The sequence below is a fragment of the Schistocerca piceifrons genome, chromosome 10 (assembly GCF_021461385.2).
Source record: "Schistocerca piceifrons isolate TAMUIC-IGC-003096 chromosome 10, iqSchPice1.1, whole genome shotgun sequence".
Classification (NCBI taxonomy): Eukaryota; Metazoa; Arthropoda; class Insecta; order Orthoptera; family Acrididae; genus Schistocerca; species Schistocerca piceifrons.
The window spans coordinates 3007645-3023078 of NC_060147.1; positions in this window are offsets into that span (position 1 = coordinate 3007645).

The window sequence follows — 15434 nt, forward strand, 5'->3', positions numbered from 1 at the left end:
GAAGTAACACCGAAAAAAGGAAGGAAATTATAACGGGAGTGTTGACAGTGCGGGAACATTGGTACAAATAATGTAGTTATACTGTAACCTCCCCACAAAATAGTATTATTTGGTTAAGGATTCTATGTTATTTTAATTTTTTTGTGTAACCTCATAACAAAACTGGTTCCCATTTAATGTACCCACAAAATTCTTTTCTCACTTATGTAAGCTGGAAACAGAAAAAGTCCTAAACGTCGTAATGAAACATAAATTCAGTAACCTGGTAAAATTTTGACGACAGCAGTGCTGCGTCATGGCCCTGTAAGATCATTGTGAATAAAAATGCACAAATTATCGAGGTGAGAAAGTCAACTATCTGCTCTTACAATTGCTCTTTTCCGGCACCGCTCTGTGCAATGCTGGCCTATACATTTGTTATTTATGAAAGGAAGCAAATTATTTTTCTTTTGCAGCAATCGGAATGATCATGCATTGGAAAAAATATTAAATTCTTTAAATTTAATGCTTATTATTAGGACGGTTTTTAAAAAGATATACATGGGAGTTTACATAATATTACTAGATACGCGCGAGGCTGCTTTTTTTTTACCTTATACAATAATAGGCTCCGGCATCGCTGCACCGCGACCGGCCCAACCAACACGATACACCAGACAGGACTAACAGACTAGCGACAACTGAGGTTGACTGTGCTTAACTGCTACAGCTACACAGTTCGTATAGTCAACACTGCTCCCTAGTCCCCCTGCGGGTCCGGGATAAGAATAGGCCCGAGGTATTCCTGCCTGTCGTAAGAGGCGACTAAAAGGAGTTTCAACGGTTTCGGCCTTCCATGTAATGGTCCCCCTAATGGAGGTCAAACCCTTTTTCAAAATTCTACAGAAGTACGAGCCTTTTGGGGAAAGGACCAGTGGTACACCACGTAAGGTGTCCAAGTGCACTAAGACCTTGGCACTCAGCTTTGTACCGGCGTTGTAACCATACCCACTATTCCTCAAATTGGGCCTAAACTCCTGATGGGTTGTACAAGTTACGCCCATAGTGCGTCCCCATCTGCACCTACGATCATGATGGACCTTCCATGGCACCAGAAATCCAGCACGGTAGCCAGCCCGTTGTGGTGGGGTCGTCATGTACCCTCTAGGTTGTGGCCCCCTGACAACACAGGGATCGTACTGCCGATACCTGAGCTGCACCCTCCCCACGTCGGCCAAGGAGTAGATGCCCGTCTCCTTGGGGCATCAGGACTCCCGGCAACGGTCATCCTGCCAGGTGGCCCTTGCTGAGGCTGGGTGGCGCCCGTGGGGAGAGCCCCTGGTCGGAGTGGGTGGTATCGGGGCGGACGTTTCGCAGATGAAACGTCAACACGTATCAGGTCGCTCTGCGGCCGAGTCTTTCAAAAGAAAAGGTACCGTTTCTAGTTCTGGTTCTCCTGCCCTTTCCCCCTTGGCCACTCCCTGGGAGGAGGGACAGGCCCGCCGGCTTGGGGCGAAGTACTTCCCCCGCTATTTGGTCTGTTCTCGAACCGATGGGGGGACATTCGCCACCTCCAAGCCCATGTTCTTTGTTCAGCACATTGAGGACATCTTCGGGGAAATCGAGGCTCTCAGCAAGATGCGTTCAGGGTCCGTTCTTGTCAAGACCACCTCCGCCCACAGTCGGCAGCGCTCCAGGCGTGCGACCACCTAGGGGACATCCCAGTGTCCATTGTCCCGCATCTGGCACTAAATAGGACGCACGGGGTTATTTTTCATCGTGACCTCCTGCTACAATCTGATGAGGAGCTCAGGGCCAACCTGGAGCGCCGAGGCGTGCATTTCGTCCGGCGAGTCCAGCGCGGCCCCAAAGACAGTCGCATCGACACCGGGGCCTTTATACTCGCCTTCGAGGGGGACGTTCTCCCGGAGAAGGTAAAGGTGATGTGCTACCGGTGCGACGTGCGACCTTACGTCCCGCCTCCTATGCGCTGTTTTCGGTGTTTGCGCTTTGGGCACATGTCGTCACGGTGTGAGGCTGAGCCCCTTTGTGGCGATTGTGGACGACCTCTTCGTGAGGAACATACATGCACCCCACCACCTCGGTGCATTAATTGTCTGGCATCCACTCGTCTAGATCCTCAGACTGCCCCGCATATCAGAAGGAGAAGAAGATACAAGAACTCAAAACTTTGGATCGTCTCTCTTATTCTGAGGCCAGGAAGAAGTATGACCGCCTCCATCCCGTGCCGTTGACCACTTCGTTTGCCTCAGTTGTCCCCCCTCCTTCCGCGGTATCCTCACCTCTATCCTGTCCCCCCTCTGCCTCCTTCCCCCATACGGGGTCTCTGCCTCTGCCTCCACCTCCCAAATCCCTCCCTTCCAAATCCTCCTCCCCCGTGGCCCCCGCCCCCTCTGCCCCAGGGGCCGCCCTTCCTCCTCCTCCTCCCCCCCCCCCGCCACCTGAGAAGCGATCCTCTTCTCAGGCGTCCATCGGCGAAACGTTCCGGACCCCAGCTTCCGAGGTCCGGCATTCCAAAACGGACCCCGCACGTGAGGACCTTCTTCGGGTCCAGCCCACCATCCCTGTGCCTCCTCGGACTTCCATGTAGTAGTCTCTATCCCCCTCTCCACCCCAGCGCGTTTGGTATGCCACTCCATCAGTGAGTCGCTGCTCCCGGCCGTCCTCAGTTTCGCCGGGACGCTCTGCTGCCAGGCGCTCAGCTGGCCTCTCGTCGGCAAGTGATGCTGCTCCTCCTACACAACCAGGGACAGCGGCCGCAGCTGGCGACGACTCGATGGAACAGGATCCGCCTCCCGCCGATTGTAGCGTTGTTCCCTCGAAACCTGGCCCTCCGTGGCCGTCGAGGTGACCAGCTCTTCCCTCGTCTCGTTCCCCCAACTTTTTGAGTAGCGATGGCCTTGTTACATTGGAACATCAGAGGTATTCGATCTAATCGGGAGGAATTACAACTGCTCCTCCGCCTGCACTGTCCGCTCGTCCTTGGTCTCCAGGAAACCAAGTTGCGCCCGACTGACCGTATTGCCTTTACCCACTATACCTCGGAGCGGTATGACCTCACCCCTGTCATCCCATCCCATTGACCACCCCACTGCAAGCAATAGCTGTCCGCATTACTCTTTCTGCTTTTACATTTTCAGTTTGTACCATCTACACTCCACCGTCATCTGCTGTTAGTCGGGCTGACATGATGCACCTGATCGTTCAGCTTCCCCCGCCGTTTTTATTGTTTGGCGACTTCAATGCCCATCATCCCCTTTGGGGCTCTCCTGCATCCTGTCAAAGAGGCTCACTCTTGGCGGATGTCTTCAACCATCTCAATCTTGTATGCCTCAATACTGGCGCCCCGACTTTCCTCTCGGACTCTACTCATACCTACTCCCACTTGGACCTCTCGATCTGTTTTACCACTCTTGCCCGTCGGTTCGAGTGGTATGTCCTTTCTGACACCTATTCGAGCGACCACTTCCCCTGTGTCGTTCGTCTCCTGCACCACACCCCATCCCCACGTCCTTCGAGCTGGAACATACTGAAAGCTGACTGGGGACTTTACTCCTCCCTGGCGACCTTTCCGGACCACGATTTTCCCAGTTGTGACAGTCAGGTCGAATACCTCACGGCTGTAATTATCAATGCTGCCGAACGTTCCATTCCTCGTACTACCTCTTCTTCACGTCGCGTTTCCGTCCCCTGGTGGAACGAGGCTTGTAGGGACGCTATCCGTTCTCGACGACGTGCTTTACGCACCTTTCGCCGCCATCCTACGTTGGCGAATTGTATTGGATACAAACGACTCCGAGCGCAATGCCGTAGAGTCATCAAAGACAGCAAAAAAGCTTGTTGGGCCTCTTTCACCAGCTCCTTTAACAGTTTTACTCCCTCTTCCGTCGTTTGGGGTGGCCTGCGCCGGCTGTCGGGCGTCAAGGCCCACTCCTCGGTACCTGGCCTGACCTCAGCCACAGGATCAACAAGGACCTCATTACCTGTGTCCAACGCCTTCGGCCGCTTTTTTGCGGAGGTTTCAAGCTTACTATGCGGGAACTCGAACGTGCACTTGCACTGTCCCGGTCCTCTGCTCCGGGGCCAGATGCCATTCACGTTCAGATGCTGGCACACCTTTCTCCGGCGGGCAAAAGCTTCCTTCTTCGTACCTACAATCGCGTCTGGACCGAAGGTCAGGTCTCCATGCGTTGGCGTGACGCTGTCGTTGTTCCTATACCCAAACCCGGGAAGGATAGACACCTTCCTTCTAGTTACCGCCCCATTTCTCCTACAAGCTGTGTCTGTAAGGTGATGGAGCGCATGGTTCATGCTCGGTTAGTTTGGATTCTTGAAACTCAACGGCTACTTACCAATGTCCAATGCGGCTTTCGTCGCCGCCGCTCCGCTGTTGACCACCTTGTGACCTTCATCATGAACAACTTTTTGCGAAGGCGCCAAACGGTAGCCGTGTTCTTCGACTTGGAGAAGGCTTATGATACCTGTTGGAGAGGAGGTATCCTCCGCACTATGCACAGGTGGGGCCTACGCGGTCGCCTGCCCCTTTTTATTGATTCCTTTTTAACGGATCGAAAATTTAGGGTACGTGTGGGTTCCGTATTGTCCGACGTCTTCCTCCAGGAGAACGGAGTGCCTCAGGGCTCCGTCTTGAGCGTAGCCCTTTTTGCCATCGCGATCAATCCAATTATGGATTGCATTCCACCTAATGTCTCAGGCTCTTTCTTTGTCGATGACTTCGCGATCTACTGCAGTGCCCAGGGAACATGCCTCCTGGAGCGCTGCCTTCAGCGTTGTCTAGACAGCCTCTACTCATGGAGCGTGGCAAATGGCTTCCGGTTCTCTGAAGAGAAGACGGTTTGTATCAACTTTTGGCGATATAAAGAGTTCCTTCCGCCATCCTTACATCTCAGTCCCGTTGTTCTCCCATTCGTGGAAACAACTAAGTTTCTAGGGCTCACGTTGGACAGGAAACTGTGCTGGTCTCCACATGTCTCTTATTTGGCGGCCCGTTGTACACGTTCCCTTAATGTCCTCAGAGTTCTTAGCGGTCAGATCGCACTGTCCTGCTTCGCTTGTATCGGTCCATAGTCCGATCGAAGCTGGATTATGGGAGCTTCGTCTACTCGTCCGCTCGGCCATCCCTCTTACGCCGGCTCAACTCCATCCACCATCGGGGGTTACGTCTTGCGACCGGAGCCTTCTACACTAGTCCTGTCGAGAGTCTTTATGCTGAAGCTGCCGAATTACCATTGACCTACCGGCGCACGGGTTGTATGTGTCTGCCCTGCTGCCCCCCGGAGTCCGCTTCCGTCGCCTGCTTCGACAATTGGATTTTGCCCTCCCTACCACCTTCAGAGAGGGTGAGAGCCCGACACCACCTTGGCTCCAGGCTCTGGTTCATATTTATCTCGACCTCAGCTCACTCCCGAAGGAGGGTACTCCGGCTGCAGTGTATTGCTCACGGTTTGTCGAACTTCGTGCTCGACTTGCTGGTCACACCTTTATTTACACCGATGGCTCCAAAACTGACGATGGTGTCGGCTGTGCCTTTGTCGTCGGGGCCGCCACCTTTAAATACCGGCTCCTCGACCAATGTTCCAGCTTTACGGCCGAGCTTTTTGCTCTCCATCAGGCTGTTCAGTATGCCCGCCGCCACCGCCATTCATCGTATGTACTCTGCTCTGACTCACTTAGTGCTCCTCAGAGCCTTGGAGCTCCCTATCCGGTCCATCCCTTGATTCAACGGATACAGCAGTCCCTCCATTCTTTCGCTGATAATGGTTCTCCTGTCAGCTTTCTGTGGGTTCCCGGACATGTCGGAGTGCCTGGGAATGAGGCTGCTGATGCTGCAGCCAAGGCTGCAGTCCTCCTGCCTCGGCCAGCCTCCCATTGTGTCCCGTCATCTGACGTTCGTGGATGTATGTAAGAGGCTTGTGTCGTTGTGGTGGGATGCTTGGTCATCCCTCCAAGGAAACAAGCTCCGGGCAGTAAAACCGCTCCCAACTGCTTGGACAACTTCCTCCCGACCGTCTCGGCGAGAGGAGGTCCTTCTGACCGGGTTGCGGATTGGGCATTGCCGGTTTAGCCACCGCTACCTGCTCTCCGGTGACCCAGCCCCGCAGTGCCCTTGTGGTCAGGCATTAACAGTGCGCCATGTTTTATTGTCGTGTCCCCGTTTTAGTCAATTTCGTGTTGTCCTGTCCCTGCCATCTACTTTACCAGATGTTTTAGCTGATGACGCTCGAGCAGCTGCTCGTATTCTGCGTTTTATAACTTTGACTGGCTTGTCCAAAGACATCTAACCTTTTTACTTATTTTATCTGCATCTTTGTCAGGTCCTTCTGGTGTCCCCCCATCCCCTTGAGTTGTAACAGATTCCATGTGCTCTAAGAACAGTGACTGGGCGCTAATGACCTCAGCAGTTGAGCGCCCTTAAACCCCAACAAAAAAACTGCTCTGTAGTCAGCGATTCTCTTATACCTTGCATATCGCAGGCAGCGCATACCTCTTACAATACATGAAGGCAGGTGGCGCTTACGCTGAGAAACTTACGCCCAGTGGCATACATAAACAATTACATAGTTTATGGGCTTCACTAATATACACCGAAACGGTATACAACTATATCTCAGAAATTTACAATTGACAATAATGGCTCATGTCAAGAAAATACAGTGTTAGAATTACGAACAGGATGGTGTACCACATTCACAGGGAAAATGTTAATTTTTAGAGCCAGGCAAAAATAAGGGCCGATGTAGTAGCAAACATACATCGTGACAAAACCACCATTACGTAAGGGGTAGTGAGCTTAAAGCATTGAAGGTGTATAATAGCTTCCTGAGGAAATAAACCACAAAGGTTACCAGCATTAATGTTATACCGTCAACAGTACAGGTTTAAAGCCTTCGAACAAATTGTCTACAAGCAAGGGTCACCTGGTCGTTCAGTATATTACCGTCCTTTATATCTGTGTGAAGGGTAGCTCAAGATGTGTAAATCGAACATTTTCAATTATTACGTGAAACCGTTGCTGTTGTGCAGCTATGTTTGACATATTGTAGGTAAATCTTGTAGAAACTACTTTGGAGGACAACTGAAGGCTAATTACTGGAATCTACTGTACGGTCTTGAACGCATACTTTACTAACAGAGAGACCGGTTCAGGAAGGCAGAGGAGAGACGGGTGTACGGCCTGTGCAGTGCGAAGCGGCCACCAGCCAGCGCTACCGGGAGTCTGGCTACCACCGACCTCGGGCTGTGGCACGTACCCCGTACCACCTGCTAGGGCGGCAGACGTCACGTCTGTACCGACACGTCTCTTTGGGCGTGTCGACAGAAATGCGAGAGGCTGCCACACACCAGACGTACACCGCCCCTCACTGGCAGACCAGAAGAGTCGGATACTGGAAGACGTGTCAGACACCGGAGTCACTTGTCTGTGCTCTTCAGTATTTACGATTAGAAGTGAAATAAGCAGGCGGTGCGAAATCAGACGTGATCACACTTTTGTTTTTACCGTCGTTCCGTAGTAAATGGTGAAGTGTGTGTCCCGAGGATAAATACGAGGAGTACGCCAGTGCCCGACAGACCGACTCGGCCGGCGGATGAAGGCGATGGCAGGCTGCACACGTCGGCCGCCGTCCCAGGGCCCACCCCGAGTCCCAGTGCTGAATGAGTGCTGCCTACACACCTGCTGGTGTTTTGACACCTGTCCGGGCGACAGGCTGACATCGTCAGCAGACCTGTCTAAGGTTTTCGTCTCGTTTTTGTACCCCACCTGGAAACCATGTTAAGCACAATAAGACCTATGACGCAATCTATATATTACTGTAAAGGAAGAAAGTCATTTTTAGTACAACGTCTACACAGTGATGTCACATTTTTAAAGATTTGGCGTAATTGTTCGACAATTAGCGATGTGGGTCTGAAATATTCAGGCAGGCTAACGTCGATTTGCAGTAGGATTTTGGAACGCAAAGTTACAAGCGGTGGCTAGTTTTATTTTATTGCTATACAGTATTACTATTCCTTGCTGTAGGCGCTGTGATTTTTGAAACCTTTTTGTCGAAGCCAGCAAGGCAAAACAGAGGCCGCTACTTCCACCACATCAAGTGGATTTAGTGCTCACGTACTCACACTGAGCCGTGAACACTTCCCAGTTTATAAAAAAAATGGTTCAAATGGCTCGGAGCACTAAGCGACTTAACTCCTGAGGTCATCAGTCGCCTAGAACGTAGGTTAGTTAGGTTTAGCTAGTTCTAAGGACATCACACAATTCATGCCCGAGGCAGGATTCGAACCTGCGACCGTAGCGGTCGTTCGCTTCCAGACTGTAGCCAGCCACTCCGGCCGGCCCCAGTTTATCAATGGCGAATGGTTGAACAGGATTACTACTCTCATAGGTGCAATGGTCGTGCCAGGTGCGCGATATTTAATCTTTATCCTATCGTTGGTTGCTATAAGGTCGTGCAGGTCTCGCGCCACTGTTATAGATCTGCATTATTCTGTGACACCAGGGGTGATTTCACGTAATGAAAGAGAGAGAATGTAAGATTAACGGACTCATTTATTAAACAGTTGAGAATCTAACAATAATACAACCAAATGGGGGTGGGGGAAGAAAGATTAGAGTTTAGCAGCCTGCCCCAACGTACGTTCATAATACGCCACGACAGCAGGAGAAAATGTATTTTAGTAACGATCGCCGTATTATCAAATGGGGGCCAATTTGGCTGATTCGTGGTGGTGGTCGTTGCATGCCTGCAACCCCTTCCTTCAGTAAAGACTGAGAAAGATGCTACTGTGCGTCAGTCGCTCGGTAGCCTCCCGTACTAAAGGAATGAAACCCGCAAGACGCGAAACTGTTCACAGTGACCTACAAGGTTCCCTCTGGGCCGCAGGGCGGCAGTCTGCAGCGCACGCCGGCGCTCGTGCTCACCTACCTCCATCTCCGGCCACACCAGGACTGCCAGCTACTGGCCCTTTGTCCACCACCCACCCGCAGAGGGCGGTTGGCGCCCACCCTGAACTGACCAATAACAAGGCCGCAATTTCACAGGGAGGCGACCTCGCGACGTTAAAATCGAGCAAAAATAGTAGGTAGTTGGTTGGTAAGGCAGGTTGGGGAACTGAGAAGAAACTTTGGCCGCTACTGAATGTTCAAACGACACTACGTGCTGCCCTGGCGATCGGAAAAGGGCTGGGAAACGGGGAGCCATCATGGCTGCTAGGAAATAAGGAAACTTCCTGGCGCCTAGCTCCTCTCACAGATCAGTGAGACAAGCTGTAAAAATCGTCAAATTAGGCAACCCATAGAAATAATTCAGGTAATAATAATTGTACCGAGTATGAAATGCGAGCACTGAATGGTGAATGAGGTGCACGTCTGTCAACATGTATACAGTGTCAATAAATCTGTTTCTCCGAGATACAAATAGCCAACGCGGATTATTCAGGGCATACCGTTCTTGTGAAACAACTAGCTACAGGGTGTTTCAAAAATGACCGGTATATTTGAAACGGCAATAAAAACTAAACGAGCAGCGATAGAAATACACCGTTTGTTGCAATATGCTTGGGACAACAGTACATTTTCAGGCGGACAAACTTTCGAAACTACAGTAGTTACAATTTTCAACAACAGATGGCGCTGCAAGTGATGTGAAAGATATAGAAGACAACGCAGTCTGTGGGTGCGCCATTCTGTACGTCGTCTTTCTGCTGTAAGCGTGTGCTCTTCACAACGTGCAAGTGTGCTGTAGACAACATGGTTTATTCCTTAGAACAGAGGATTTTTCTGGTCTTGGAATTCCACCGCCTAGAACAGTGTTGTTGCAACAAGATGAAGTTTTCAATGGAGGTTTAATGTAACCAAAGGACCGAAAAGCGATACAATAAAGGATCTGTTTGAAAAATTTCAACTGACTGGGAACGTGACGGATGAACGTGCTGGAAAGGTAGGGCGACCGCGTACGGCAACCACAGAGGGCAACGCGCCGCTAGTGCAGCAGGTGATCCAACAGCGGCCTCGGGTTTCCGTTGGCCGTGTTGCAGCTGCGGTCCAAATGACGCCAACGTCCACGTATCGTCTCATGCGCCAGAGTTTACACCTCTATCCGTACAAAATTCAAACGCGGCAACCCCTCAGTGCCACTACCATTGCTGCACGAGAGACATTCGCTACCGATACAGTGCACAGGATTGATGACTGCGATATGCATGTGGGCAGCATTTGGTTTACCGACGAAGCTTATTTTTACCTGGACGGCTTCGTCAATAAACAGAACTGGCGCATATGGGGAACCGAAAAGCCCCATGTTGCAGTCCCATCGTCCCTGCATCCTCAAAAAGTACTGGTCTGGGCCGCCATTTCTTCCAAAGGAATCATTGGCCCATTTTTCAGATCCGAAACGATTACTGCATCACGCTATCTGGACATTCTTCGTGAATTTGTGGCGGTACAAACTGCCTTAGACGACACTGCGAACACCTCGTGGTTTATGCAAGATGGTGCCCGGCCACATCGCACGGCCGGCGTCTTTAATTTCCTGAATGAATAATTCGATGATCGTGTGATTGCTTTGGGCTATCCGAAACATACAGGAGGCGGCGTGGATTGGCCTCCCTATTCGCCAGACATGAACCCCTGTGACTTCTTTCTGTGGGGACACTTGAAAGACCAGGTGTACCGCCACAATCCAGAAACAATTGAACAGCTGAAGCAGTACATCTCATCTGCATGTGAAGCCATTCCGCCAGACACGTTGTCAAAGGTTTCGGGTAATTTCATTCGGAGACTACGCCATATTATTGCTACGCATGGTGGATATGTGGAAAATATCGTACTATAGAGTTTCCCAGACCGCAGCGCCATCTGTTGTTGACAATTGTAACTACTGTAATTTCGAAAGTTTGCCTGCCTGAAAATGTACTGTTGTCCCAAGCATATTGCAACAAACGGTGTATTTCTATCGCTGCTCGTTTAGTTTTTATTGCCGTTCCAAATATACCGGTCATTTTTGAAACACCCTGTATGTTCTCACGAAGTAATGATACTTCCTTGGCGAACGTCAGAGTCATAGAGTATTACGTATCGACAGATGTTTTACAGCCCCTCCGTTGTTCATAATCGACATGAACGATTTAGGACACAGTCTGAACGGTGGTCTTAGATTGTTTGCAGATGGTGGTTGAACCGTGATTTATTTTCAAACAATATTCTTAAGAATTCATTTCATTTGCTAGCGATTCATCGAGAACATCAACACATTTAATCACACTATGTAAGCGTGCAAGTGGTTCTGATTTCGTCACTTGCCAGGGAGTAACTAAATTCCTTTTAACAAATGGGACGTTTAATTCTAAAATTGTAATCAGAAAGCACCCTCTCAATGTGATACTTATTCACTTTATTCATAGTGCCTAAAAGCATTTGTGTATTTTAAGAAAGAAACAAGGTTTAACTTTGTCTGAGTGTATGAGCTTTCGGGCAGAGAATCTTGCCGCTCCCTTTTGACACGGCCGTAGTTTAGTCTTTCAGAGGCTGTTGTGAGCGGTGGTAACTAAGTTACACTGGTGCAAATCTGCAACTCACCAGATAAAGTTGTAACAATTTACACATGCACACAAGCTATGCACCCCAGACTGGTAAGTGTTTTGTACCAACAATTAAAATATTAACCTTGCCACCGAAGGTGCAATTTCATTTTAGTATATAATCAAGTTGCCACCCTTTCACCGTAAGACTTTTGAACTTCTACTAAATCATTTAAATAAAAGCCCATGAAATGCAAACGTATATAAAATTCTACAAGGTTGGCTAAACAATAGTTAAGATGCTCTACAGTACACAGATACCGCTTCTCAAGATCATAGGCAAAAATATCAGTTTCCAAAGATCAAAACGCATTTTCTTGGAGTGTAACGGCCTAATAGCTGAAATATGTTAACACACCAAATGCGACAAACATGAGAGGCAGCTGCTAACGTACGGCAGATCGATAGGGAGATTACCGAACAACCCGAACCGCAGGTTGCTCTACCCCGCCCCTACTCTATAAATTGGATGGTCTGTTTATAAGGGGAAAAGCTACCACTTTCCCGCGGGTGAGCAAACTGAGAAGAATGGTAGCACGACCCCAAAACAAAGCGGCTGGTGACCTCAACAAGAAAACAAATAGAATTTAAGAACAGTAAATGAGACAAGGTATCACCAATCACGTCTAATAAACTGCGATTTCTGGAGAAGACTTGGCGCAGCACCCCCAATTCGCTCTCCCGAACCGTCCGCTGCCAGCCGCTTCAACGGACGCAGGAAGGCGCGCCGATCTCCCGTCTCACGGCGTCGCAGCTCGCACCGGCTAGACCGATGTCGTGGGTTGACTCCTGTTGCTCTCGAGTCGACCGCAATGTCACTACCCCTCGCTATACGCCGCGGCCCACTGGACTCACGTGGCGACCTCACATGCGCCGACGCTCAAGGCGGACAAGTCATCTCGTGTCTCAGTGCGGGACGGACCGACCAAACGACCGATCCAACCGCCAATGACCATTGCCTCAAAACTCGAGCAGGCTGGCGGCCTAACGCGCAGACTCAGATGCAGGAACTCAGCCCCGAGTGGGCCACCACTCGCTGAGTTCTCTTACGGGCGGAGTGGAAAGACTTTCGTTTTGCCGGCTTTAAAGGTTGATCCGAAGGACAGACACACTACCTGCCTAAGAAATGCGGACGAGAGAATGACCCAGACTGCCCGACGGGCGAGCTGATAGCGCCCCTTAAATGCACGTGAACAGGCAACCTTTCGCCTTTCCGTCCAGAGGGAGACACCAAAGCTGAGATTGCCACAGCGGCGCCACCGCCAGAAGCGGAGGGCGACTGCCTCACACTACGCGCTGCGGCGCGCTCTTCAAAACAATGACGACTCGAACAGCCCGCGGGAAAAACGAAACTCTTGCACGAAGAGTGGCCTGCATCTACGCCTACACGCTTACTCTGCAATTCACAATTACGTGAATTTAAGCTACTTCTCTATCGTTCCACTGACGGCGCCACCACACATTTGAGGCAGCTGAGGAAGTCGGCCATCACAAGCGCACACATCTTTCATTGGATCGGCAAGGCGGTCACGTGACCGACAGTGCCAGTTTCCACACGTCTGCTCCTTCTTAACAACTTTGATTTTAGTGTTTCTTTAGAAAGCATCGCTCCTGCGAAACGCAACTCACCCTTCATCTATGGTTCGCAAGATATGTGAAAAAGGGTATCAGACGGATGCCATATTCCTTGACTTCCGGAAAGCGTTTGACTCGGTGCCCCACTGCAGACTCCTAAGGTAAGAGCATATGGGATTGGTTCCCAAGTATGTGAGTGGCTCGAAGACTTCTTAAGTAATAGAACCCAGTACGTTGACCTCGATGGTGAGTCTTCATCGGAGGTGAGGGTATCATCTGGAGAGCCCTAGGGAAGTGTGGTAGGTCCGCTGTTGTTTTCTATCTACATAAATGATCTTTTGGATAGGGTGGATAGCAATGTGCGGCTGTTTGCTGATGATCCTGTAGTGTACGGGAAGGTGTCGTCGTCGAGTGACTGTAAGAGGATACAAGATGACTTGGACAGGATATGTGATTGGTGTAAAGAATGGCAGCTAACTCTACATATAGATAAATGTAGATTAATGCAGATGAATAGGAAAAAGCATCCCGTAATGTTTGAATACTCCATTAGTAGCGTAGCGCTTGACACAGTCACGTCGATTAAATATTTGGGCGTAACATTGACAGAGCGATATGAAGTGGGACAAGCTTGTAATGGCAGTTGTAGGGAAGGCGGATAGTCGTCTTCGGTTCATTGGTAGAATTTTGGGAAGATGTGGTTCATCTGTAAAGGAGACCGCTTATAAAACACTAATACGACCTATTCTTGAGTACTGCTCTAGCGTTTGGGATCCCTGTCGGGTCGGATTGAGGGAGGACATAGAAGCAATTCAGAGGCGGGCTGCTAGATTTGTTACTGGTAGTTTTGATCATAACTCGAGTGTTACGGAAATGCTTCAGGAACTCGGGTGGGAGTCTGTAGAGGAAAGGGGGCGTTCTTTTCCTGAATCGCTACTGAGGAAATTTGGATGTAATTAATATTTTATTTTATAAGCCTCAAATGCTGGTTCTCCAATCACTATCACACATAATTAATAAATAATATTTGCTTATCTGGAACGTGGACGTTTAATTATTCCGTATCAGACGCTTGACAATGGCGTTTTCGTAAATGTAATGTTATTCGTAGTTGACCGTGAAATAAGACTCAAATAATCTGACTTCGCACCTACCGCAGCAGTCTTTGGAAACGATTTAAATACGGACTCAAATCTAAATCTCAATATTAGAATAATTTGCCGGCCATGTCAATACGTCGTACACAGGTGTCTGTCTACTAAACATAAAAAGTTTACACAGTTAGTTAAATCAGATATATTCAACGAATAAGCCTACCGTTAAATAATTCTACTTACTTTCATAAATATAAATTCTTTACAGAATCGAGTGCCTAGTGAGATTGCAACTCGCAGTGTTCTTATATAACATGAAATATGGCGGTGTGCCAGTTAATAAAATACACGTGCTTCCAGCCTCAGCTATTCTCCTCGACCTCCTTAATCAAAACAAAAACACAATTACGATACTCTTAGTTTATGAGCGACACTGCGCTGCAGTTCTGTGCCATAGGCTTTATTTATTTGTCACAGATTAATTGTTTAATTAAGATTTCGCGTTTCCGAGGAAACTCACGCACGGCATGCAAATGTACTGCAGTTAGCCTATAAAGGCACAATTTTACTGCCGCCAACTTACATTTCTCGGAAAGACCACAAAGATGAGATAAGAGAGATTAGGGCTCGTACAGAGGCATATAGGCATTCATTTTTCCCTCGTTCTGTTTGGGAGTGGAACAGGGAGAGAAGAGGCTCGTTGTGGTACGATGTACTCTCCGCCACACACCGTACGGTGGATTGCGGAGTATGATGAAATTTGTCAACCGTCCAGGATACATTGCCATTTATCAACACCTTCTCCTTATTATCTCTAGTTCTTCACGTTTATTCCCAAAACATTGTTCACATCGTATATAACTTAGACGAAGGTAGTCGCTGTGGTGCAAAATTCTGGCTCAGTTAAGTGTAATTTTAACGCGTGACGTAAAAAGTCACCGTGTGCACCATATTCTCCCCTTTCGTATTTGCAGCTGTTATAAAATTCACTTGTTATTTTTTTCATCGTTCGCAGTTAAAACTAAGCTTCTTTTCCAGCGTCTCGCCTGCTCTACATACGCCGACGAGCCAAACCGCTGACGCGACCGGTTTAATAGCGTATCGGTCACGTTTAAAGTGCGCGTCATTTATGATGGCGGCCGAGTTTGTGTTTTGTGGCGTCAGATG